This window comes from Megascapheus bottae, chromosome 22 (assembly GCF_031878675.1).
Source record: "Megascapheus bottae isolate mThoBot1 chromosome 22, mThoBot2.hap1, whole genome shotgun sequence".
Classification (NCBI taxonomy): Eukaryota; Metazoa; Chordata; class Mammalia; order Rodentia; family Geomyidae; genus Megascapheus; species Megascapheus bottae.
In genome coordinates, this window is record NC_143530.1 from 18469251 (window position 1) to 18495652 (window position 26402).

Here is a 26402-nt window from a genome sequence, read left to right on the forward strand (position 1 = left end):
ATGTAAAAATATAATTGTTTTATTTTTGGCCTCAGAAAAGAAAGAGCAAAGACTCATGAGAATTGGTACTCTATTAATAAAATATTCTAGTAATCTCTTTTTGAGGCAGCTTGCTAAAAGACAGAGAAAATGATGGCTAAGGATTGTAGGTACAGTAATAGAATCCAGAGACAATGCACACTCTGCTAATATACATTGGACATGGGCTTTTCACAAAACCGTATTTAGCTGAGTAGGAAGACACCACTTTATTGTAGATGTGTTTGTTTGCTTTTCTTTCTTCAAACTCAGTTAATTTTTGAAGGTTTTTTTTTTTAGTGTATTAATCCCTTTGTGGAAAATCTGTCCTCCTGCAGCTCAAATCACTGCAGGATTTTCATTCCTTTAGCTCCAGCACTGGCCTTTGCAGTTCCTCTGATTTTCTTCATTCTGTTTTTGCATTCATTTCGCTGTTTCCTTGAGGTCTTTTTTTGTTTTCATACAGGCCGTGTCTTGAAAGTCTGTGTTTGGGTTCATTTTTCTTTGCATAATCCAAGGAATCATGAATCCTGCCAACGCCTGTGTTACTACCACCAAAATGAGTTCTGAATCCAAACATAAAGATGACATCAGGTGTGGTCCTGTACATTTTGGAAAGTTTTTTTTTATTAAGCATTTTTTTATTGTAATTAGTAAAAGGGTTACATGATATTTGCCAGATAGAAGGTGCATTAATTCACATACATCGATACCCTTTCACATGTCTTGGTGCCCGTTTCCCTCCCCCCCCACACCCCCCACCCGTCTTGGTTTTCCCCCCTTCCCTATCAAATTTCAAATATCCAAATATAAATAAATTCAATATATCAGATAACAAAGTGAGATACTATGCCAATATGAGATAACCAAGGGACAGCAAAGGAGATGAGAGACAACATAGTACATTAAGGACAACAATCATTCATTATATGGCTTTTGTTTCATCCCAGATTTCTGTCTTAGGTACAGTTGCCTTTCCAGGGTGAAGGACGTTAATCACTATCTGCTTCCTCTGAAGTAGTCAGTTGTTCATTAACTTCCTGGCGGGGATAGTTACTGTGTCATTTGTGATCATGGCAGACCTTCAGATAGGCAGGGAGGAAACGATTGAAACTTAGTTTTTTATCTGTTATTTTTTTCTTTTATGTCTCTCTTTTCCTTCCTGCTCTGCCCTTTCCTTTCCCTCTTTTCCTCCCTTCCTTCCTTTCTCCTTGTCTTCTTTCCCTTCATCCTAGGGCTTTACAGCCATTAAACACACTCTCTACCATGGAGCTACACCTTGAACTAAAGCTGGCTTCCCTTTACAAGGGGAAATAAGACAAAATTAAAAAATACAGGAGATAAACAAACACAGTGTATTTGCCAACCTGTTCTTTTAAGAATGGGGAGTCATGTCTTGATGTCTCAGATATGTTAATGGGGCCTTTAAATGTATCGTCAAATTGTGCCTAATGTTTCATATACTGACCTTTCCAGCTAACCCAAAATAAACTAAAAGATTACTCTGAAATGAACAAGGATAGGCCCATCATTTTACCTAAACTACCATAAGTCCCTACAAAAACTACTTTTATTCAAAGTGGCAATGATTAGGAGTTGAATTCAGGACCTGGGTACTGTTCCTGAACTTTTTTCACAAGACTATTGCTCTACCACTTGAGCCACAGTTCTATGTCTGGATTATTTTTGGGGGAGGAGGGGTTACGTTAATTTATTGGTGATAAAAGTTTTAGGGATTTTCTTGTCTAGGTTGGCTTTGGCCTCAATCCTCAGATCTCAGCCTCCTGAGCTGTTAGGATTGCAGGTATGAGCTACCAGCACTGGGCTTTCCTGAAGCCTTGAGACACACAATCTTAGGACTAGTGGTGTGGAATGGGGCAAGTCCACATTTGGAATTTTCAGTATTGCAGAATAGAAGAAAGACCCGGGGAGCCAATGAGCTTTGTATTACTGATCAGAAAAGTTGAAAAGAAATAAATAAGAAATCCCCTCCCCCAGCTGCCTTCTCAAATGGATCTGGAAGACGTTCCCGACACCATATCTGTCATCATTTGTGGGCACTGTCTGCTCCCTAGGCTAACCCTCTTGAATAATTTGCACGTGTGAGAAAACATATTTGACATGAAACTGCCTTCTTTAAACTCAGCTCATATCTTTGGCTCCTTTCCCCACCAGGAGGAGGCTAGGTTCTCTTTTGTAATGTGTGTATGTGTGTGTGTATGTGTATGTGTGTGTGTGTGTGTGTGTGTGTGTGTGTGTGTGTGCACGAAGTAAACTGCTTTCCTGATAGTAAGATATTCTATCCACAAGATATTAATTGGTATAGAAAAATTTTTCTTTTAGAGATGACATTGTTTTCTTAGGGAGATGTCATCTCATCTGATGATACAATCTAAAATGCATGGATAACTTTACTGAATTTTATTTAGTGTGTTCTGATAAAATTTACTTTTTGAAGATAACTGCATGTTTCATTGTTTTCACCAAGTAATGTTCTACTCTATGGCCAAATTGCTGGGTTTTCTTTACAATTTATTTACTGCTCACATTCTGAATTCCTTCCTTTTGGACACAAGCAGAAAAGAAACTGCTGGTCCGTCAGTGGCATACTTATTAGAACCTACATATAACAGAAAGGGCAAATAACTAAATAAATGAATTATGGAGTTGGAACTGGATTGATCGCAATAATCAATATACAAATGACAATATAATAAAAGAAAAGAAAGAACAGTAGATGAATGGACAGTAGAATATAAAGAAGAATTCTTGTGAACCATTATTTTATTATGTTCTGAAGCCCATTGCTGTATGTTGTTGACAGTGGAATTCCATTCGCAGCATTAATACCCTGGGGAATCTTGCTGTTGCCATTTCCTTTCCCAGTCACAAGTGAAGTTTTCAGATGATGTTAACAGATAGAGTCATTCATTATAAACTGTACACTTCAGAGCCAACTCTAGGAAGTATTAGCTGAAAGCCAGTGAAAGGAAGAGAGAAACACACATTATCCTTCCTCTCCATCTATCCCCCAACATATTTAATGGGAGAATGACTTGTATGACAGAGTATATAGAAATATATTGTTGACAATATTGGAATAGAGAAAAATGCGGGGTCAAATAAAAAAGTATATTACCCTATGTATTACAGTAAGTGAAATAGAAAAACTATTAGAAGAGAGAGTAATTGGAAATTGTATCAACTTATAGCTTTCCATCATGATTTTGAATTACTCTGTCTCTTGCAAGTTCTCAGTGGGAATTATTCTCATGCTCGGGGGCTTCTTTTGACCCTAGATTTTTTTTCCTAGACTGGTCATGGGGCTTAAACTCAAGACCTAGATACTGTCTCTGAGATTTTTTTGCTCAAGGTTAGTGTTCTACCACTTTTGAACTACATCTCCACTTCCTATTTTAGAATGGTTAATTGGAGTAAAGAGTCTCACAGGGACTTTTGTTCCCAGGCTGATGTTGACCCATATTTTTCAGATCTCAGCCTCTCGAGTAGCTAGGATTATAGGAATGAATCACCAGTGCTAAGCTAGACTCTACTTTTTGAGCACTGATATCATTCACTAAAACAAATGGAACTGCTACGAGGATAGCTGATACTATGTCTTAAATCAGAAAAAATAAATATGTACCTGAAATACATAATTGTAAGAAAGGAAACATATTAAGCCATAGATGGGGTTGTTCCTGGGAGATCAAGACATGAGAGATGTGTTTTTTTTAAGAAAAATAAAAAGATTTCATTTATTTGATAAAATACTAAACTTGAGTATCAGAAAGATAGAAATTATAGCCAATTGGAATTACATGAGGTTGCAAAGAAGCCATAGTCCATGATCACAGTAAAATAGGAAAATGATCACAAAGTATCAAACACTATTTAGGTGGCTATTTGAGTTGCTAATTCCTGCTAAATGACATAGATCTTACATTGTAGTTTTAGTTACCCAGAGGATTATGGGAGTGAAGGAAACATGAAAAAGTTGTGGAATATATATATATATATATATATAACATTGTATATGTGTATGTATGTATATATAATGTTGGATTTCACATTGTGTTTGTAACCAAATCATTGTAATTCCTTTTTGTACACAATAGTGCTGTGAAAAGTCATGTGGTTGTCTGGAAACAAAAGTTTATATGGTGAGTTGGGCCCAAGATTGTGGGGTGGCCGAATTATAGGAATCAGAGATGGAGGATATAATGCTTGCACTTTTTTTTTGTAGGGCAAGATGAGCTGCCTTTCATCCATTTCTGTGGAGAACTGGAAAAGTGCCTTAAACAAGAATATCCAGTCACTGTAACCTCAAAAGCTTCTTTTAGAGACATACTTAATTTGTATATGCCTTGTGGCTGAGTCTCATTGGAAGAAGTCCACATGAAAAATTACAATATTGTGAGAGGAGGAGTGTGGTGGAGAAGAATGCTTGTTCCTCAGTTTTGCTATTTTTCTTTCTTGCTGGAATATCTCTATCCTCTAATAAATGCCTGCATTCTTTCTTCTTTGACACAGAGTCCTACACTATAGCACAGGCTGACCTTGAACTCATGCTTGTCATAGATGCTACTTCCCAAATGCTGAAATTGAAGGCAGATGCCAAAAAAGCCAGGTCTTCTTCCATTGATATGTCTATCATTATTTGCCTGAGATGGAGGATATTCCCTCTGAGTGAGCTCTCAGGCATTGGCAACTAAGACTGGAAAGAGAAACAGGAATCTGTAGTCCAGCATCTTTTTACTACTTGTTACTCAAAGAAGTGGTTAGCCAGAAAAGTGTTTTCTTCCCTAAAGCCACAGTTAATTGAGATTATACAATCAATCCCTCTCTTCTCATGAGCAAGACGTGTTCCAGGCCAGCTTTATCCATGAGGGCATGAATGTTTTATGATCCTGCATTAGCAAAGAACCCTTTCCCTAGGACAGAACCTTTGCCCTATAACCTGTTGTTTGTCAGTAGAACAGGTGGTAACATATTTCAATACCCAGGATGATTTTTTTGTGTTCATCATTTCTGGAATTATAAAACATCTTACAGTCCATGACTATTAAAATTGGAAATATAGTGTGTTGTTTTCATACCTACTACAGTATTGTCACATTTTGTTTATGCAGTGGATAGTAAAGAAGGCTAGCATTTGTTGGTGACTTGAAGATTCTAGTACTCATGTAAAAACTTAGATAATCCAAAGTATTAACTCTCTCAAATAGTAGTAGAAGTAGTAGTAGTAGGAGTAATTTTATACATTGCTAATACATGCATAATAGAATAAGGGATAAAATAATATGCATTTTATGGCCTGATTTGAATTAAGGGCCTTGTCCTTGGTAGGTACCCACTCTGCCACTAGAGCCATAATTCCATATTTTTAGTTATTTTTCAGATAGAACCTTTCACTTTGTGACCAGTTTTAGACAACACTATTTTACCATATGTCATCCATATAGCAAAAATTACAGGTCGCTAGTCCTGGTGTTTGTTTAGATAGGTTCTTACTAAACTCTTTAGAGGATAGTGGCCTTGAATCATGACCCTCTCCATCACTACCTTCAAGAAGCTGTGATTGAGAACTTAAGACAATGTTTGTATCCTAATAATAGTTTTGAAAACTTGCCAAAGAATATCTGATTGAGTAACTATATTTCAGGTTTCAAATATCTGTTAGGATGATGAAAACCAAATTGGTAAACACTGGGGAAAATGAAGCTGCAATTAGGAACAAGAATCAAAGGAGAAAGTAAAAAATGTAAAATTTAAAATTATTGCTTCCCAAAATGTTTATGGAGCTTGTAAGGGAGTACTGTTGTTTGGAAAAGTGAACAGGGCAATTGATATTTTGCATATATTTACATGGTATCTATTTTAAGGTGCTTGTCCTTATAGGGCTTTTTCTTCTATTGTTATTTGCCAAGTATTAATATAAAAAGCCATAAACCAAGTTGGAGAAAGAAGCCAATATACATTTTATATAGGTCAAGACAATGTATAAAAATATAGTTTCAAATATTTATTCATGTATGAATTCTGAAGGGGCAACATTGAAATATATTTATTGATATGTATTAACTGTTTATAATGAAGCTATTTAAACTATGATGTCATCAGTCAATTAAGTTTCTTTGTGCAAGATTGTAGGTGTTGGGGGATGAACTCTGTATGCAAGGCAGCAAGGCAAAGAGAACATTAGAGAACAAGTAATACCAAAACACATATTACCTGTAAATGAAGATGGCAAAAGGAAATTCACTGAAAGCTGATGAATAATAGGGGATTTTAGGAATGGGAAAATGGACGTAAATAAAAGGGGATCAATCTGATTAAAATATTCTATACTTAAATACATATCTATGAAATACCATGTATATATGTGTATGTTATGCTTATAAATTTACTATTGTGTAATCTTAAACTTTCATTGTGTTTTGTTAATGGAAACATTTAACCATACATATTCAGCATGCAAGGCTGCAAGTGAAACTTGCAAAAGAAGAACAGATGACATTTCACAAAAATTTGAATTTTAAAAAGAGGATGAGTAGGGATTTCAGTCCATCTGTTTCTTACCATAAGCCTGTGCTATAATCAGTAACTGACTATTGAAGCATATTTATTAGCCTAGAAGTTAGTATACACAAAATATATCCTTCATCAATATTGACCGTGATACATTCCTATTCAAAAATTGTTTCTTTCTCTGAAACACATGTATTTATGGGGTCTAGATTTGTTTGCATCTTTATTTTGTTTGGATATGTTAGTCAAAAAAGAGATTATAGACACTAGCTGGATATAGAACAATGTTATGAATAAAGGGACATCTATTCGACATGGTGGTACATTTCTATAATTTCAACACTCAGGAGGCTGTAAGAATTTAAGACCAGCCTGGACCAGAAAAGGGGGTGGGCGGAGAGAGACAGAAAGACAAAAGAGTGACACAGAGAGACAGAGAAAGACAGAGAGTGAGAGAGAGCTAGAGAGAGAGATGAAAGAGAGAGATCTGCTATCATGATGTTTGTTTTTATGAATGTTGGTTGGTTGGGTTTTTTTTGTGGATAACTTCAGTGTAAAAGCTATTTACTCATTTACTATTTTTGTAAGGGATTTTTTCAATAACTATAAGAACTTGAATTGCTCTCTCTGATCTTAATAGTTTTCTGCAAAATCACTCATTTAAATTTTGGTATATATTCTCTATCTTACACATATCACTGAATCATTTAGTTACTTGACATTGTGATTATTTTCAAATAAAGTTTAACTGTTGGGAGTTTTGTGTGTTTACTATTTCATTCCTGTTGCTGTTTTCCTTTTCTGAAAAAATCAGTTAGAAGTGAAGTAATTCATTTTGGTAAATATCATTCAAACAATGTTCACTTTTTAGATCTGTATTCTTTGAATTCCTTGGCCTTGGTCTGTGTGTGTGTGTGTGTGTGTGTGTGTGTGTGTGTGTGTGTGTTTATGAGTCTTTACTTGGTGCATTTTCTCATTTTTCTCTTGAACCAACATTCCTTCTACAATGTTTGCAAAAACTACAGGTTCTAGGTGGATCAAACGCAAGTTCAAATATTCTCAAGTATTTTTAAAAATTCACTGAAACAATTTTAATACTTACAGCAAGTGAAATGTCTTTTCCTTTCCAGATTCAGCAATCTAAAAGCACATTTAAGAAAGAAACAGTAGAAGACAGCTTCTTGAGGTATATATTTTCTGCCTTCAAAATTTGACACAGTTGGAAATTATATAGAGCATTGTGTCTCTTCTGAATGTGTCTTTATATAAAGATAAGAATAATTGTATATTATAATTGAAACCCATCTCAAAAATTCTTTCATGGTACTGAGGTTTATTAAAATTAAAATACAGGCCTAACCATATAAAGATGTTAATACCAGAGCTGGGGCTGGGAGTAATCTCATCTACTTATACTTTAATGCAATGCTTTCCCTTGTAAGATTTGACACTCCATTTTGAGCTCAGTGATGCCTCATCTAAGGACATACGTATGTTCTGAGAAACATATCATCAGAGTGTTTTATCATGATGTGAACATCATGGAGTACAAACGAAGATGGTTACAACATCACCAGGCCAGGAGACAGTCTATCTTTCAACAAAATGGCATAACTATATTTATTCATTTCATACCTTGGAACAATGGAGATTAAATAATTGAGCTTCACTCATATAAGTAGAAGAGTGCAGCATCTTGTGTGAATAAGTAAAATGGACTAAATTAAAAGACTCAAGCAACATGTTCTTGTGGGTAGCTGTATCTTAGAAGGGACTGAATTATAACTATTATACATCAAATATTGTGTTAACTGCCCCATCTAAGGCCTTTTGGCAACTTTGGGGTTGAACCCTCAGTTTTGTCCTTGCTTGGTAAAAGTTCTTTTCCATTTGAACTATGCTTTAATCCTTTGGTGATTTGGGTAATATTTACAAGGGTCTTGAGCGTTTTCTGTTTTCCTTTGCCAGCCTTAGACCATGATCTTCCCATCTAAGACTCTCTCTCATCTGACTGGGATTACACATGTGTGCCACTACTCCCAGCTTGTTCCTAGAGGCAGGGCTCTGTCACACTAAATTTTTATCCAGGCTGGTCTTGTACCACCATCTTTGTCTCCCAAGTATATGAGATTACATGTGTACGGCACACATCTGATCAATGAGTTTTTTTAAATTCAAGTTTATGAAGGACTCTGAAAACTTACCATTAAAGAAATGAAAGACCTTACTCAACACTGAGCAAAACACTTCACCAAAAAAAATTAAAATGTACAGATGGTGGGCAAACATTTGAAATTGTTCAAAATGACATCCTGCTCAGGAACTGTAAATTAAAGCAGCGATGAGATATTTATTAGAGTTGCCAAAATTCCTAACACTGACAACACCAAATGCTGACAAGGATTTGGAACAAGAAGAACTCTTACTTATTGCTTGTGGAAATGCAAAGTGGTATAGACACTTTGGAGAGCAAAATGACCACGTTTTTATGAGCTAAGCCGGGTCTTGTCACACCATCAGCAATCATTCTCCCTGGAATCTGTCTTTATAAATGAAAAGACGTCCATTCACAAAAGCTTCCTATGGATATTTGTAGAAACTCCATCATAGTTGATAAGACTTGGAAACAATCAAGATGTTTTTCAGTGAATAGGGAGAAAATACCTGTCAAACTACACAGCACTAATAAGGTGTACCCCATACAAAGACATTGAAGAAACACAAAGTGCATAGAAGCCAATCTGAAAGAAAAACAATGTATATGACTCCACACTGGATGATTGCATTTACATGAATTTTTGAAAAAGAATCACTATAGAGATGGTGAAATGGTAAGAGATTATCAGTGATTGTGGAAGGAATAATTACTGATTAAGCAGTGAGGATTTACAAGTAATTGAAACTGTTCCAAATGATTTACTGCAGTGGTACATGCATTTGACAGATGTGGACTCTGAAACACACAGAACTAGGAATAAACCTTAACATAAACTGTGGCCTTTAGGTGAATATGATTTACAGGTTCTTTGGTTGTCACAAATCTGACTATTGTGTGTATAGAGGGATGTCAATAAATGGAAGGGTGTGTGGGCCTGTGTGGGGACAGAGAGCTTATGAGAGAGAATACATGAAAGCTTTTTACTTTCCTATCAATTTCTCTCTGAACCTAAAACCATTCTGAAAAATATTGGTTTTCAAAGGTAAGGGTGAGTGTGGTGGTACATGCCTGTAATTCCAGCATTCTGGAAACAGAGGCAGGAAGAACAAGAATTTGAAGCCAGCTTTAGCCTCATAGTAAATTCCTGATTTCCATCACAGAATCTTGTCTCCACCTGAGAAAAAGGGAGCGGGGAAGAAACAACATAGACTACATTATAAATTGTTCAGTGAAACTATAGACAGAAAAGTGGATACCATGAGAAAGAAAGAAAAGAAACTTTTAAGCAGGATTTCAGACAGTTATTTGAACACAGTCATATGATCAAGCGGTGTGTGTGTGTGTGTGTGTGTGTGTGTGTGTGTGTGTGTGTGTGTGTTAGAAATATGCAGAAATGGCCAGTATCCAATGACTTATGGCTGTAAGCCTAACTACTTAGGAGTCTGAAATCCAGATATTCACAGTTCAAAACCAGCCCTAGAAAAAAGGTGCTTGCAATTCCATCTCTAAAACAACCAACAAAATATATAGAGCTCGAGGCATGGCTCAAAGGGAAGAGTACCAGTAGAGTAAGCAGGACAAGTAAGACCTTGAGTTCAAGCCTTGATACTGGCAAGAGAGCAAAAATTAAATGCAGTGTAGGGTCAAGACTATAGGAATATTCAAAGTGTTGGAGGCCTGAGGAATGGATGTCTGTCCTTCCCTTGTTGAAATGAAGAAAGTAAAGCTATCCAGTCAAGACTGGGCCATGGCACCCTGGTTGAATGACAGCAGTGCTGAAACTGAGACATCCTGATCCTTAGACTTGATTGGTGGGTGTGGTTTGAATCTGGGTTGTCCATTTGTCAGTTCCTGAGTGGGTTGTATAAAATAAAATGGTAGTTCTCTCAGGCAATTTTTTTTTTAAATTCTAGCAGAACTGTAGTTGCTACTGAAGATGAATGATGAAGTCAGCACCAAGTTAGCACTAGGTTGACTACTGGTTAAAATATTCAATTTAGGTTTAGTGCTCTAAAATTTACTTATTTATTTTTTTGACAGCATCAAAAAAGTACAAAGAAGGCAGATTTCACAAAGGTTTTCCCACAAAGAATTATGGTTTCTTAGCACTGATTTATCATCTAAGAGACCAGTTCATGAAGTAAGAATGTAATAAAATGAAACGGGGAATGCTCTCTCCTCATTCCTCCACATAGCTCTTAGAACATGAATGGGAATAACCGCACAGGAGAAATTTCAATACCAAACTTCAGACTCTATTAGAGAGCTATAGTGACCAAAACAGTGTAGTACTGGAACAAGAATAGGCCTGAGGATCAATGGAATAGAACTGAAGACTCAGAAAGCAACCCACAGACCTATGACCACCTAATCTTTGATAAGAGAGCCAAAAAAAATAGAATGGAAGAAAGACAGCCTCTTCAACAAGTGGTGCTGGCAGAACTGGTTAAGCACTTGCAGACAACTAAAGTTGGATCCTTCTTTGTCACCCTACACCAGGATTAACTCCAAATGGATTAAAGATCTTGAGGTAAAAGCAGATACCCTGAAAACTTTACAAGAAGGAATAGGAGATACACTAGGTCTCCTTGGTACAGCTCAAAACTTTCTTAGTAAAGACCCAGAGACATAACAAATTAAAGAAACTTTGGACAAATGAGACTGCATTAGACTGCAGAGCTTCAGTATGGCAAAGGACATAGCTAGCAAATTAAATAGAAGGATCACAGAGTGGGAGAAGATCTTCACTAACTATACAACAGACAAAGGCCTCATATCTAAAATATATCTACAGCTAAAAAAAGATTGAATCTCTCCAAAACTAATCTTCAAAGAAACAACCATCCCATTAAAAGATGGGCCAAAGACTTAAAGAGAGTCTTCTCTGAAGAGGAAACAAGAATGGCCTATAGACATATGAAGAAATGCTCAACATCTCTAGCCATAAAAGAAAGCAAATCAAAACAACTCTAAGATTCCACCGCACTCCAGTTAGAATGGCCATTATCAAGAAATCTAATAACAACAGATGCTGGTGGTATGTGGCCAGGAGGGATCACTACTACAGTGTTGATGGGAGTGTAAACTTGTTCAATCACCATGGAAAGCAGTATGGCAGCTCCTCAAAAGACTAAACATAGAGCTCCCCTATGACCCAGCAATTCCACTACTTGGCATTTACGCAACTGTCCAGAAACAAGGACATACTGAAGCCACTAGCACAATGATGTTCAGTGCAGCATTACTTACCATACCAAAAATATGAAACCAACCCAGATTCCCCTCAGTAGATGATTGGATCAAGAAGATGTGGTATTTATACCCCATGGAATTCGATGCTGCTGTCTGAAAGAACGACATTGCCCCATTTGTAAGGAAATGGAAAGACTTGGAAAAAATCATATCAAGTGAAGTAAGCCAGACCCAAAGCATATAGGCTCAATTGTTTCCCTCATTTTTAAAATTAGTACAAACCTTGGACTCTCCTAGCAGAGGTTTACAATAGCTCAAAACCTAGATACATAAAGCCATATAGGATGAGGCTAAATGAAAGGACCTCCAGGATATGGAAACACGAGCCATATAATGTGGGATTGTTGTTTTTAATGTACTATGCTATTTCTCATCTTTTTTGTTGTCCCTTCATTATTTTCATATTGCTACAGTATCTTATCTTGTTATCTGGTATTTTGCATATATTATTATATATATTATTTATTGTATATTATTTGTTTATTTGAAAGAGGAAAGGGAAGGGGAGAAAACAAGATGAAGGGAAGGGGTGGGAGGAAGAAAATGGGGACAAACACATGAGAAGGGGTATCAATGTGTGTGAAGTAATGCACCTTCTATCTGGTGACTATAACGGTAACTCTTTTATTAATTACAATAACAAATGAATGGGAATTGTATGTGAGTTGGGGCGGAAGAGACTGCCTGGTATTTCCAAAGTCTTTACACTTTGAGGGATTCAATATGAAGGTCCCATGTGCCTTCTTCCCTCACAATCTAGAACAAAAGGAAAGACACGGGGCCTCTCTTTGGAGAATACTATGTATTTTGTTGGCCTAATTTGATTTATTTTCCCATGCAATCATGTGAGGACAGAGCAGAGAACTAGAAGCCCCAGAGAACAGAGATATTGTTTGGTAGGACAGTCTAAGTACTATGCAATAATAATAATAATAATAATAATAATAATAATAATAATTTGTACTATTATGACTCCAAAATCCTCTCTTTTAAAAATGTTCTATTTTTTTTCTTGGTTTAGCATTCCACATGTGTGGTTCCTTCCACTCCTCAATTTTGACAACGTTTATTAAACAGCTGGTGTGAGGAGAAGTAAATGATTTTCTTTTCTTTAATTGAGTCAGAACTTCAACTCTCTATGGAATTATGGGAAGTGCCCTCGGCATCTGCTTTTTCTTGCTTGGTGGAATGTGGTCCAGGAGGTTGTAAGTGTTGCTGAGCAGGTGACATGGTTAAGTTTATTTTTAATTAAAAAGATATGTACCACATGTTGTGGTGTACTATTTGAAAACCGTAAGAAGGTATAAAGGAAATAAATATTGGCCACAGTCAGGTGCTGGTTGCTCATGTCTGTAATCCTAGCTAATCAAGAGTCTGAGATCTGATTATTGTGGTTCAAAGCCAGCTCAAGCATGAAAGACCATGAATCTCTTATCTCCAATTAACCAGGAAAGCAGAAATGAACCTCAAAGAGGTAAAGTGCTAGCCTTGAGCCAAAGAGCTCAGGACAGAGCTCAGACCCAGAGTTCATATCTCATGATCAACCAAAAAATATACATATATTTATATTATATATATATATATGCTACAATCTCACCATACAGGAACATATAGCTCTATGGTGAGTATATATGTTTATGTATACTCTATGAAACTAACTGATATTCTGTAAATATTTTTATGCCTTGTCTTAAAATTATTGAATAATGATCATTTGCCAATTTCTTTATATAATCTTTGAAAGTGTCATTTCAAAGACTGAAAATTATCTACTCATTCAACCACCCACTGTGGATAGACATAATCCATTGTCCAAGGAAACATAGGAGCTAAAAATGACCTTTGGAACCAGACACCTGTGACTCACATCTGTAATCCTAGCTAGGGGGCTGGTCTGAAGACAGAGCTTTGAAACCATTTGGACAGGAAAGTCTTCGACATTTTATCTCTGATTCTGATCAAAGATCAAAAAGCTGTAAATCTACTGTACATAATCCATTGTCACTAGATTTGGCTACAAGCAAAAGAAAATATTTTGTATAAGATTTTGTGCATGTAATGAATGCTAGATATAATAAATTCAATGATAATAATTGCCATTTTTCATTAAAACTACCTTATTATTGTTTTGATTCTTAGCATTCATTGTCCTGATTAGCAAGACAACTGAGCAGTTACTGAAACCTTTAATCGGCCAGACAGTTATTATATGATGACAAGACAGTAAAATATTCCATAATACTTCATAAATTTGCATGTCTGGGGATGGATCTCATCTTAAGTTGTATTTAAGCATCATCAGCTACAAGCAAATGTTTTAGGGATGAGCGTTACAGATTTTACTAGAGTACTTTTCAGAACAGTTTGTTCTGAAAAATACACAATTAATCATGGATTGGGAAAAAGAGATAGACAATGAAGAAGAGAAGAGAGGGAGAATCTAATATATTTCCTAAAATTTTAAGAATGAGGGAAGGGATTGTAGGGGAGGGATTGTTAAGAATGTTGAGGGGAGTGTCATTGATTAAGATGCTTTGTATTCATAAACTGATTTGTTAAATGGCAAATAAATAAATTAAATTTTAGTGCCAATGTCCTAAAATTTTTGTAAAATGTATAGATCAGGGTCCAAACCTATGGATGGCTTAAAGTTTAGGCCTTCTGCTACAATTCATCATTAGCTAAGTTAAACATGGTGCCTTTTATGGAACGCACTTGAATAACAGCAGATCTGAGTTAAGCAAGGAAACTAGCATGCTAAAAATGACCTTTTGAGGGAGGCACCTGTGGCTCATACCTGTAATCCTGAGTATTCAGAAGGCTGGGAAATGAGGATTGAGCCTTGAAACAGGAATGTCTTGGTCATTCTTATCTCCAATTAAAAAGCAGGAGCAAAATGCCTTGAGTACAACCCCAGATGAGAACTGGAGGCCCTGAGTCATATGTCATGTGAAGGCATAGAGGGGAGGCAACATCAATATTTGAATTTCTATAGGCAACAATTTTCGGTTTAACTAGCTGTTTATTTTCTAAGATTTACTTTGCACATCCCATGTCATATGAATACATATGATAAAATTAAGATTTTAAGCCACTTATTATGATATATTAGGATTCATTTTCTCCTTATTCTCACAGTGTCACTACTTAACATCTTCTCCTATTGCACATCATTATATTTGGGACAAAATTTTCCAGTATAAAACCCCCTGAAAATGCTCTTCTTATCATTATTTTGCCCACTGAGCTCTGTCAGAGTTATCTCTTCTTTTTAATGAAGTTTCTTCTGTGAAGCCAGCTGTGGCAGCTCATACCTGTAATCCTAGCTGAAATCAGGGTCATGATTTAAAGCTAGCTCAGGTACAAAACTCTATAAGAAACATATCGCCAATTCATTAGGGGGAATGAAAGCTGCAAGTGGAGGAGTGGGTCAAGTGGTGGAGTGCCAGCCTTGAGTAAAAACACCAGGTAAAAGTACGAGGTCCTGAGTTAAAGCCCCAATACTGGCAAATAAAAAAGTATCTCCTACAATACTATCTTCTGTTCCATTCTCTTTCTTTCTCCTTTTGTAAATATTATTTTCATTTGAAAAATACTAAAACAAGAGCAGTTATGGTTACAGAAGTCAGTGAAAGAATACATTCTCTTTCTTTCTTCTTTATAGTTTTGCTTTTTATTCTTTTGGGTAATAAAATCAGGGGAAACTGTAGAAAGGAGGTGAATATATTTAGTCTTTCACATTTAATGGTTTACGTGATTATTGCTGAAGATGGCTATTGATGAGAAGGTTTGGAGCAGGTGTCACAGAAGAGTGATTTTTTCAGAGGTGAGCTTTTAATAAATGGCTGACTTTTAAACAGAGAAATGGAAATCTGTTTAAAAGGGTGATCAGGGCAAAAGCAGAGTGGAGGAAAGGACCTGTCCTCCCTTAGTAAGGTGAAGGAAAAGAAAGTACATGGAGATATAGAACATCCTCATACCATATCTCATTTGAAGGCCTTTTAGTGACCCAATGAAATGTGAAAAGTCAAGGGTGGCTTTATGAAAAATATCTAACACTTATTAGAAAAGTCCTGGAAGGGGGAGAGTGAACAGTTGATGTAAAGGTGAGAAATGGACTCATAATGTCCCTAAATAGAGCCCCCTTGTCCTTTTGCCTGAAAAATTATTACATCAGTGTTGATTTGAACAATTTTCCACAGGATTTGATTCATTTACAAGTTAGTTCACTGAACTCTCAAAACCATATCTCCCAAATGATTTCTACTCTGACCTTCCTAGGAACATTTTGGATCCAGGAAGGAGAGACATTTTTTCCCTCCTCACAAGGTACCTGCAGCCCCACTGTCAGCCTTTCCTCTGAGGAGGGCAGTAGAGACCCACAAATCAGACTTCCGTGACAAGCTCACTGTTTCTCCTTTCCTTATCCAAACTAGATTGTTTTTCTTCTTTCCCTAAATTCTCACGTTAACCAAACTCTACTCTCTATTTTCAGGAGAAAAATGGCATCTTTTTGGAAGTTCTCAATTTCTATAACCATGCACATGTGTATTAAGAAAAGTCTACAGTCACAACATAAAATGCAAAGGTTGAAAGTGACCTTACAAATCAAATAGACTGCCTTCTACAGCATCAGAAAATGATAAAGGTGATTGGACTGCACAAAATTTCAAGTGGGACATTAGAAGGCCAAATGTCCAGATTTCACAGCTCTTCTTTGTGACTTTGAAATGAAAAGGTTTGCTCAAGGTGTTTATATGTTACTATTTTCATTCTATTTCTTGTTGAACAAAAAGTAGAGTGGAAGTTTTTCACCTCTTCTTAGGGATTTGTTTATTTTTTTAGATTTTGTCATGTATTAAATGCTATGTTAAGCTCTATGAAGGACAGCTAAAAATATAATTTCTATTTCTGTAAGAAATGATAAAAGAAATAGCCACATAAGTTAAAGTAACATAAGATAAGAAAGGAAGGACTATTATAATGTGAGTTATGTCTAGTTGCCAATTAAGTGATGTGTAATCTAAGAGATCTAATTGGAAAGAGTGTGCTGACGTAATAACTAGAATTTGGCACCGACGTTGAAGGTTGGATCGGTTTACATATTTAGAAGCTGGCAGGAGGAGCATTGCAGATAGAAGAAAGGCTCATTCCTGATTCTGATGCCCTCTTGTGTTAGACACTGGCGTTGCACTAGCAGCCAGACGTGGACTCCAGGACTGCAGGTTCTAATCAAGGGTGTTAGTGGCTCATGCCTGTAATCCTAGCTGCTCAAGAAGTGGATGAATCATGGTTCAATACTAGTTTGAGCAAAGACTTGGTGAGATTCCCATCTCAACCAATAACTGGGTATGATTCTGTGCCTGTGTCATCCTAGATATTCATGAAACTGAGATCAGGAGGATAGCAGCTCCAGGCAAGACCAAGCTAAAACAAAATAAAAATGCTCCCCAATAGGCCCATTTCAAAAAAAAAAATCTGGGGATGGTACTATATGATCTGTCATTTTAGCTATGACTGGAGCCATAAATAGGAGATCATGGTCCAGACTAGACTGGGAAAAAAATATGTCACCCTATGTCAAAAATAACTAGAGCATGGGGTACTGAAGACATGGCCTAGCACGCAGGAAGCTCCAAATTCAAAACCCAGAAAAGTTTTTAAAAACAGCAAGAGCAAGGCCTGGGGAGGAAGCTCAAGAAGTAGAGCGAGTGTGAGGCACTGAGATTCTAACCCAATAGTACCAAAGTAAAGAAAGTGAAAACAAAACAAACAAACAACAACAACAACAAAAACGAGATTTGGTGGCAGTGGGACATGCCTGTAATCCTAGCTACTCAGGACGCTCAGATCTAAGGATTGCCATTTGCAGGCAGTGTGAGTAGGAAAGTCCATTAGACTAATCCCCAAACAACCACTAGAAAACTGGAAGTTGTGCTGTGAGTCATAGTGGTAGAGCTCTACTCTTGAGCTTAAAAGCTCAGGAACAGTACCCAGGCCCTGAAATCAAACCCTATGCCTGATAGAAAATAAGTATGAGTACCTTATACTGCATATCAGCAGAAGTTCTAGAGGACTGATAAAGTGTATTGGAAATTAAATAGACATAAATAACAAATAATGACACATTTGCAGTTAATCAATTAAGTAAGTAATCTCTTTCAGATATTTGATTTATGTTATGGAATTAAAATTTCATAATAACAAGGGAAGTGGGTTAATGGTATCACTGACTGACAGGTGGACACAATTTGAGTTGTTGAGCTATAAGTCTGGCTCCAATACATACATAGAAAATCACAGAAAATCTGTTTTCATTAAGGTACAATTTTAGGAGTCTACACCAGGGTCTCAGAATTTTTCTTCTTTTTTAAAATGTAAGTATATTTTTGTAGTTGTGTGTTTTTGTTTTATTTCACACACTTAATTTATTGAAATGAGTTATGTTCTGTCTTGGAATCATGAAAGACTGTATAGTCTGAAGAAAAAGTATGGGCGATTGTGTGTGTGGTTCTAGTGTTCTGAAATTTCCAGATGTTCTTAATATGTAGCTAGTCCTGAGAATTCCTGGCTTGGGCAGAGAATATAACAGGCTCACATTCACAAATCACATGCATGGCAAGTTCACAGTTGCAGTACCGCTGTCAGGTTTTAATCTCCATCAGTACTCCATTAGGTTATCTCTAGAAGAGGGAGAAAGTCAATAGCAACCTCATTAAAGAACTCTGTGTGTGTGTGTGTGTGTGTGTGTGTGTGTGTGTGTGTGTGTGTGTGTTTTGTAGGTATCTACAAACGTAAGTGTTTAGGAGGTAACACTAACACCCTCCCTCCGAACCCCCCAAAAAAGATGGAAGGTTGGAGATAGAATTGGGAGAAATGTTTAGGTTGGTATTTCTAATATCTAATGTTGGGCATCACAGAGCCCTCAGACACTGGAGAAACTGACGGTCATTGTTCAGGCCTCTGCTCAAGCCTGGCCCACATTTCTCAGAACACTGTGATTAAGTGTCATGTGAATGATTATACTGGGGGTCTCAATTAGTCGGTATGAAAAGGCTGAGCTCAGGCATCTATTGTACATAAATCTGCTTGAAATGAAATGGAAGAAGCATAGTCTGAGCCACAGGGGTAAGCCTGATAAGTGTTCAAGGCCTATTCCAGATCTATGACTTGGTAAATTAGAAGGATCACAGCAAACCTTCGTTCCTAGCCTGGACTGTCAGTTTATTATAGGATAAGGCTTCACTGTCACTGTTGCAAACTCCTTAGCAACATCTGGATACACTCTCAAGGTTTCAAAGTCCATTTTTCTAAGAAGAGAGTTGAGGACTCATTTCTTTCCTTTTTTGTTTTATTGTAAAGGTAATGTGCAGGGGATTACAGTTATGCAAGTTGGGTAACAAGTACATTTCATTCTGAACAGTGTCACTCTCATTTGCTCCCAGTTTTTCCCTCTCCTCCCCCCTCAACTTGTAAAGTGATTTTCCAACACAGTGTCTAGTGAGTATCACTGCTGAATGGGTTTACTTTTTGTCCCTCCATTTCTGTGCTTCCTCTTTTTATCCCCAAGTCAGATAAACTTACATAAAAGACAAAACAAATGAATCACAAACAGTGACAAAAGGGAATAAGCTAAAGAGAAGGTAAGGATAGGAAAAACAACAGAAAACAGTACAATAAAAAAACAACTCTTGTTTTCATTTCTGAAGTTCATCTTGATAAGCACCATTTTATATGAGCTATTGAGCCCTTGTGATCATGAGGTCTAATTTCTACATTCTCTAATATTACTTATCCACTGAATGAGTGATATGAGACCAGTGGCTTCACACACATGGCGGAGAGTTCACCAGTGAGTGAAGGGAGGGCTAATAAGATTCTCCCATAGTGTCACCATTCCCAGTGGCTTCAGAGGTGGAGCAAGGAAGGGGGAGGGGGTGACTCCAGGGTAATTGGGTGGGATGCTATCTCAGCATCCTCCTGTACCAATATGCTCAGTTCTCAGACTCACGGAAACCTGGGGTGTAATGTTTTGCTGACTTTTGTTTATGCAATAATCCACTCTCCAACCCTTGGGGCCTCCTTCTCCCTGCCAGGACCTCGCACACAAGCTCTCTGGGGGAGCAACCACAATCCTACCCTAGCTTCTCTTCTGAGCAATGATGAGGAGTGGGGAGTGTGCCTATAATAAGTCTTTAGAAAAGAATGCATTGATTTCTCTGTGGATTTTTTTAAGGCTTTGGGACATGACTGAGGGAATGGCTAATTACTATTTATGACTGTTTCATTCAGTGCTAATTGCCGGAGCTGCTGCAGACACAGGGGCCTTCACTGCTGTTCTGCACCAAATGTGCAAACAGTAATAAAACGGTCGATGAGGCTGATTCTTTTTTTTTTTTTTTGCCAGTCCTGGGCTTGAGCTCAGGGCCTGAGCACTGTCCTTGGATTTTTCTCAAGGCTAGAGCTCTACCACTTGAGCCTCAGCACCACTTCTGGCTTTTTCTAAGTATGTGGTACCAAGGAATCGAACCCAGGTCTTCGTGCATGCTGGGCAAGCACTCCACCACTAGGCCAAACTCCCGGCCCGAGGCTGATTCTTTACACACCAGTTTTGAGAACAATTCAGTGTGCTTGTGTGTATGGATATGAAGTACAGGTGTGCACAGATGCACACACACATATTTTTACCAATTTAAGAGGTGTCAAGAGGTAATTCTTTGTAATAAGACATATAGATATGAAGGCGAGTTTGTCAAAGTATAATTCACTTGAGAACTGAAAAAACTAAGGGAAAATGTGCCTCTGTGTGTGTGTGTGTGTGTGTGTGTGTGTGTGAGAGAGAGAGAGAGAGAGAGAGAGAGAGAGAGAGAGAGAGAGAGAGAGAGAGAGAGAGAGAGAGAGTGTGTGTGTGTGTGTGAGAGTGAGTGTATGCACGCAGGGGGTTGTTTTAGTGTTTTTCCCGAATTCATGGAATAAGCAAGGACAGTGAGCAGGATGGAAAAGTTAGATGATTTCACTGACGTTTGATTAAAGGCAAAGGCAAAGGAGATACATATTTCATGGAGACTGGAGGATTTTCTTCCAAGGTAGGGTTTGGCTTTTCTCTAATTGATGGGAACTCAAGACAGCCACAATTTATAAAGAGTGTGTTCATGAATCTGCAGCAGGCAGGGCGGCACACATCTGGTGAGCAGCTTTTAGCCTAACTTGCATTTCCATCCCCCCACGCACATCCCTTCCTCCTCATGCTTGGGAGGTAGAAATGAGACTAGGATGGCTGCTTCTTAAGGTAAATCTATACTATCGTTTAGTAGCATAGTCCAGGTACCATCATTGCTCTGCTGTCCCCACATAACATGGCTTCCCCTGCCTCCCCTAGGGGGAAAAGAGACTGTATTAAACAAGTGTACATGCAAGAGCTTCACACTGATGCAGAATATGGTATCTTTAAGAATGATAGTTAGTTTGGAGAGAAGAGTCACACACGTAACACTGCAAATTAGTAAGAGAATGACTGGCAAGACCCCGTCTGTCCTTTTGACTTCTCTATCAGAGAAAGTAAGGTGGATGTTGGTGAGTCTTAGAAGAAGCTGGCACAGAAATTTTACATGAATGTCTTGGAGGGTGAGAACTGTAAGTGACTCAGAGTGGAAGCAAACTGCGCTCTCAGGATGGAGAAGAGAGTCCTGGAAATTGGAGAAATGCTCCAAACATAAGCATGACATGCAATTATTCCCAGGCCGTTCTGACACAGAATATTTGTGGAGTGCATTTCAGAGGCTGGATAGTAAATGTTGACAAAAGCTATTGTTCGTGGCCTTGACAAAGTTATTGATGTTCAATAATGACAGATATAGTCACCTTTTCTAAGGAAACCTTAGAAGGGCATGAGAAGCTCAAAAGCAACTGTCATGGTTTTTTATCACTGTAGAGCAAGGCCTATCTCTGTCTTCATGATCCTGGGACATAAAGAATCATTTTGTTGTTGTTGTTATTGTTGTTGGTCTTGAGACTTGAACTCTGGGTTGAGTGTTTTCCCTGAGTTCTTCAGCTAAAGACCACCACCCTACTCCTTGAGCCACAGTGCCACTTCCAGTTTTCTGGTGGTTAATTGGAGTGTCACAGACTTTAGTGCCCTGGCTGGCTTTGACCTGTGATCCTCAGATGTCAGCCTCCTGAGTAGCTAGGATTATAGGCGAAATCCAAGCCACCATGCCCAGATATAAAGAATCTTTTGTGAGCTGTGTGTGTTTGCACATGTCTGTAATCCACACACTTGACAGGCTGAAAGAGAAAGACTGTGAACTCAAGGCTAGATTGGATTGTTTGGAGAGAACTTCTCTTAAAACAAGCCAACTAAGCAAAATAGAACAAGTATCCTTAAAACCCAAATTTAATAGACATTATCCCTGCCCTTGAGACAACTTTGATGTGACAAATAAGTTTATATAAGAAATAATGTGAGATAGCACATAGTTTTGCACTTCAATGTGATTAATTAAAATCCACACTAATTTTACATGCTTAAAGTTAAATGACAAAACAAGGAAATCTGTACCTAGGCATGGTTTGGTGTCACAGATTAACTGAAATAATACTCTGTATAGATCAGGTCATAATAATTACTCAGAAAACTGTTTGGGATTCTGGGAAGGTTGCAGGGGTTGCAAAGAGGAATAAGGCAGCATCTTACTAGAGGCACTTGGAGACTCATGGGAAGAGAGATTCCTGAGATCTGGTCTCTGAATTATTCCTTTGAACTGGTTCATCTAGAAGCAGATGTTTCAAGATGCAATTTTATATTGTGTTTAAAATTTATTCAAAGTCTGGGCATAGTGAAAATGCTTTTAATCCAAGCACTTGAGAAATGGAGGCAGAGTGGGAAGTTTGAAGGCAGCCTGGGCTCTATGGTGAGATACTTTCTCAAACAAAACCTCACCTCAACCAACCAACATTATTCAAGAATGAAACAGGCAGGTGCATAATGGTTTGTTGTTTCTGGATGATAGACTTGGGCAAATTATGTTTTCACTCACTCTTAGGTATAGAGATTTGTTCTCTTAGTAAATAGAATGTGTCTGGGGATAGATTAATAACAACACTTCAGCCTTTACCCAGAAGAAAGATTTCTTTATCTGCCACTTTGGGCTTCCTAGCTTCTGGGGGTTAAGTTCCTGCCTTTTACTTTATTTTCATTCACCTCTTCCAGCTGGCTAGTTATAGATCCTCCTTGTCGAGTGTAAGAAGAAACGATTGAGGAGAGTACAATCACTTGACTTGGTGGTTTTCTTTACTCTGGGGCTTGGAGATAGTTCATATTGACCACTTTCCTCTTGGGGCACTGTCATTGGCTGTTAAGGATGCCACCACTAGATACCTGCTCAATCATAGTGAGTCATGATTTTGGCAGGGTACATATATATTCCAACTCTTGAAGTTCTTTGGTGCTTACAGTAGTTCTTAAAAACCTAGATATTCATCAGCAGCCTTCTGCATACCCTCCTTTAAGTTATGCTAGTGTATAAAAAGCAAGAGAAGCCTACTTTTCTCTTTTTCTTATGAAAAATACCCATTTATTTTCTTCCTAATCCAATGAACATATTTCTATATCCTCTTCTATTGACCACTTTAATTCTGTTAAGATTAAATCAAGCCCAGATTTCATGATTCTCAATAGCAGAAGACACACTTAAACTTTTAAACTTTTTGGTTTGTTCCTGTCCCAGTTAGCTAGTTTGTTCTACTGTTTTACCTGGTGAGGGATAGTGGAGAAACAGTAGCTTTCTCTTCAAAAGTAAGAATCCTCATAACTCCTTTTTGCTGGATGTGTTTTCATGTAAGTATTTTGCATGCATGCATGTGTGTTAGTTATACTTCAGTATCAAAGTAGCAGGTCTTACATGCATTCACAGAATGCCTTACATATTTATTTGTTACAATCTTAAGAATCCTATTAAATAAGATAACAGTTTCTATAGCCACTTTTGAAAAAAAAATGGAGACATGGAAGCCTAGGGAAAGTAGGAAAGTTGTGTAAGCATAGGTGTCAGCTCAGTGAAATATGATTTTCAATATGGATCATATAGTGTTGGGAAAAGGTGGAGAATTAGAGATAGTAGATGGGAGAATGGGGAATTTATAAATTGAAATAAAGAGGCATCACATTTCTTCATACTGATTTGCATTCCATCAAATTAGGAATTTTTTCCTCTTCTAGTAACTGAATAACAGTAAAGTTTTGACATTTTTAAAGAAGGAGCATCAACAACACAGAAAGACTTAGGAAAGCTATATGCAAGTGATTCTTTCAGTAGCCTGGGAGTGCCAGAGTTAACAAACATTGATTCAGACAACACAGTTTACCAGGATAGCAACTGCACTGAGAAAACAAGCAAACTTCTTATGCTAATTTAATTTTTAAGTTATCAACACAAATGTCACTTAAAATAGAGTGGGTAAAGACTTTAAGGAAAACTTAAAATCCCTAGGAAGATGCCAATTCAAAAATCCATGGAGCTAAGCATATCAAAATAAACCACAAGCACGAACTCTTCCTCCTCTTTCTCCCTTCCTCCCTAAGCCCCTCTGATTTCTGTTTTATTTTAAGCCCATACAGAACAAAAGCCTGGCTGTTCCTTTACAAGTGAGAATGACTTGCCCAGACACACAATAAAACATTTGTGACAAGCAAGCATGCACACTCTTAATCCAGATCTTGCTTAGCACAAGGTACTCTCTGGCTGTCTGACTCAACAAAGGGCCTTCTGTCTTTACTCCTTGCCAAGGCTGAATGCCAATTGTCTTAAATCTGATTGCTCCTTGAACTCCAGCCTCTCATGGATGGATGAGAGTGCCACCCAGAATGGCAGGATTCAGTAGGCAGAGTTAATTGAGGGCAGATAAGAATTTTAAAATCAGATTTCCTTCATTTTCTTTCTCAGAACATTCTAAGTATATCTTTATTCTTGTTTTTGTCTCTCTCCAAGCCCTTCAGTGTCTACTTCCTATCTCATGCTCTCCTTACCTCAGAAAGTGCTTTTTCACCCTATGCAGGCCATAATACCTTTGAGAAAGATGCCACTAATCTGATCTAGCCTTCAGCTTATATCTATACTGGGGATAGAGCATTGTATGGCATAAAAAAATAGCAGGTTGTTAGTATAAGGCACCACCTGGGAATCAGCTAACTTAAAAATGCTTTGGAGAAGGAAAAACAGATAATAAACTGAGACAGCATTCCCTACAGGAGCAGACAGTGACAAGGTCTTTTGGTAAATCCTTGATAGGCTGTTCTTCCCACATGTAGAGAGTCCTGTTGTCTTTGTGTGGAGAAGGTTTTTCCCTCACTCTTGTCAGTCATTTTTTTTTGGCCAGGCCTGGGTCTTGAACTTGGCCTGAGCACTGTCTTTGGACTTTTCTCAGGGCTAGAATTCTACCACTTGAGTCACAGCACCACTTCTGGCTTTTTTCTCTGTATGTGGTAACAAGGAATCGAATCCAGATCTTTGTTCATGCTAGGCAAGCACTCTTTCAGTGGGCCAAACTCCTAATCTTTGTCAGTCATTTTTTAAAGAAATATAGAATATTCCTGTTTCTAATTGTAGGAATAAAGTGATTACTATAAGAAAATTGAAATAAAAACTACAAAGAAGAAAATGAAAAGAACCATAATTTAGGTGTATACACACACACACACACACACACACACACACACACACACACACTCCCCCCCCCCAAGTTTTAAGTTCATTTTCAACATAATGTCTTGTGAGTATCATAGTGTCATTGGTTCATCCTTTTGGACACATTTCATGCATAAAATTATTTAACTCAGAATAGAATATATATACATATATATATTATTTCTATTTAAATCCCAGTTTAGGGCTGATATAGGAAGCTGGAGTGGTTAACAATTTCCTGATGGCTAGAAGGAGAGGGCTAGCACAGAATTCTTCCTGTGAGATCTACAGGAGGACTTCTTCAAGGTCCCTCGGCTTCACACATTCTTAGTGGTACTAAAGGTTGAGCCTACAAAGAGATCCTTCTCCATACCAGCCTGCAGTGATTTGTCAGGAGGCACTTCATTTTCTTAATGAATTTCATCTCTTTATCTACATAGTGGCTCTCCAGTTAATTACGGGAGTTGAGGATCATATAGGTGGAAATTACTGCACCTAGATCTGCAAAACAAAAAGGGTCAGGGGGACCCATAACATTCAAGGTTCTATACTCTTTATTTTGATATATCTTCATGTCTTAGGAGAAGATTTCATCAGCACTTTTGTTTTGCATATTGAAGAGATTTCTGAGCTCTCTTCCTTCTCCACTGGCTCCCAAGAACACTGGCCCATTCCTTTACCTGTACCATGTTGGAAAGATAGAGGAGGTGGAATGCAGATGAAGATTCAATAGGTGATCGGTGGTAGGTTTTCTCTTCCAT

General features: G+C 37.6%; 1 pseudogene; it reads right to left on the reverse strand.

Annotated features, from left to right (window-relative positions):
- Positions 1 to 362: 362 nt before the first annotated feature.
- On the reverse strand, positions 363 to 26402 carry LOC150048334 (small ribosomal subunit protein eS24 pseudogene; annotated as a pseudogene).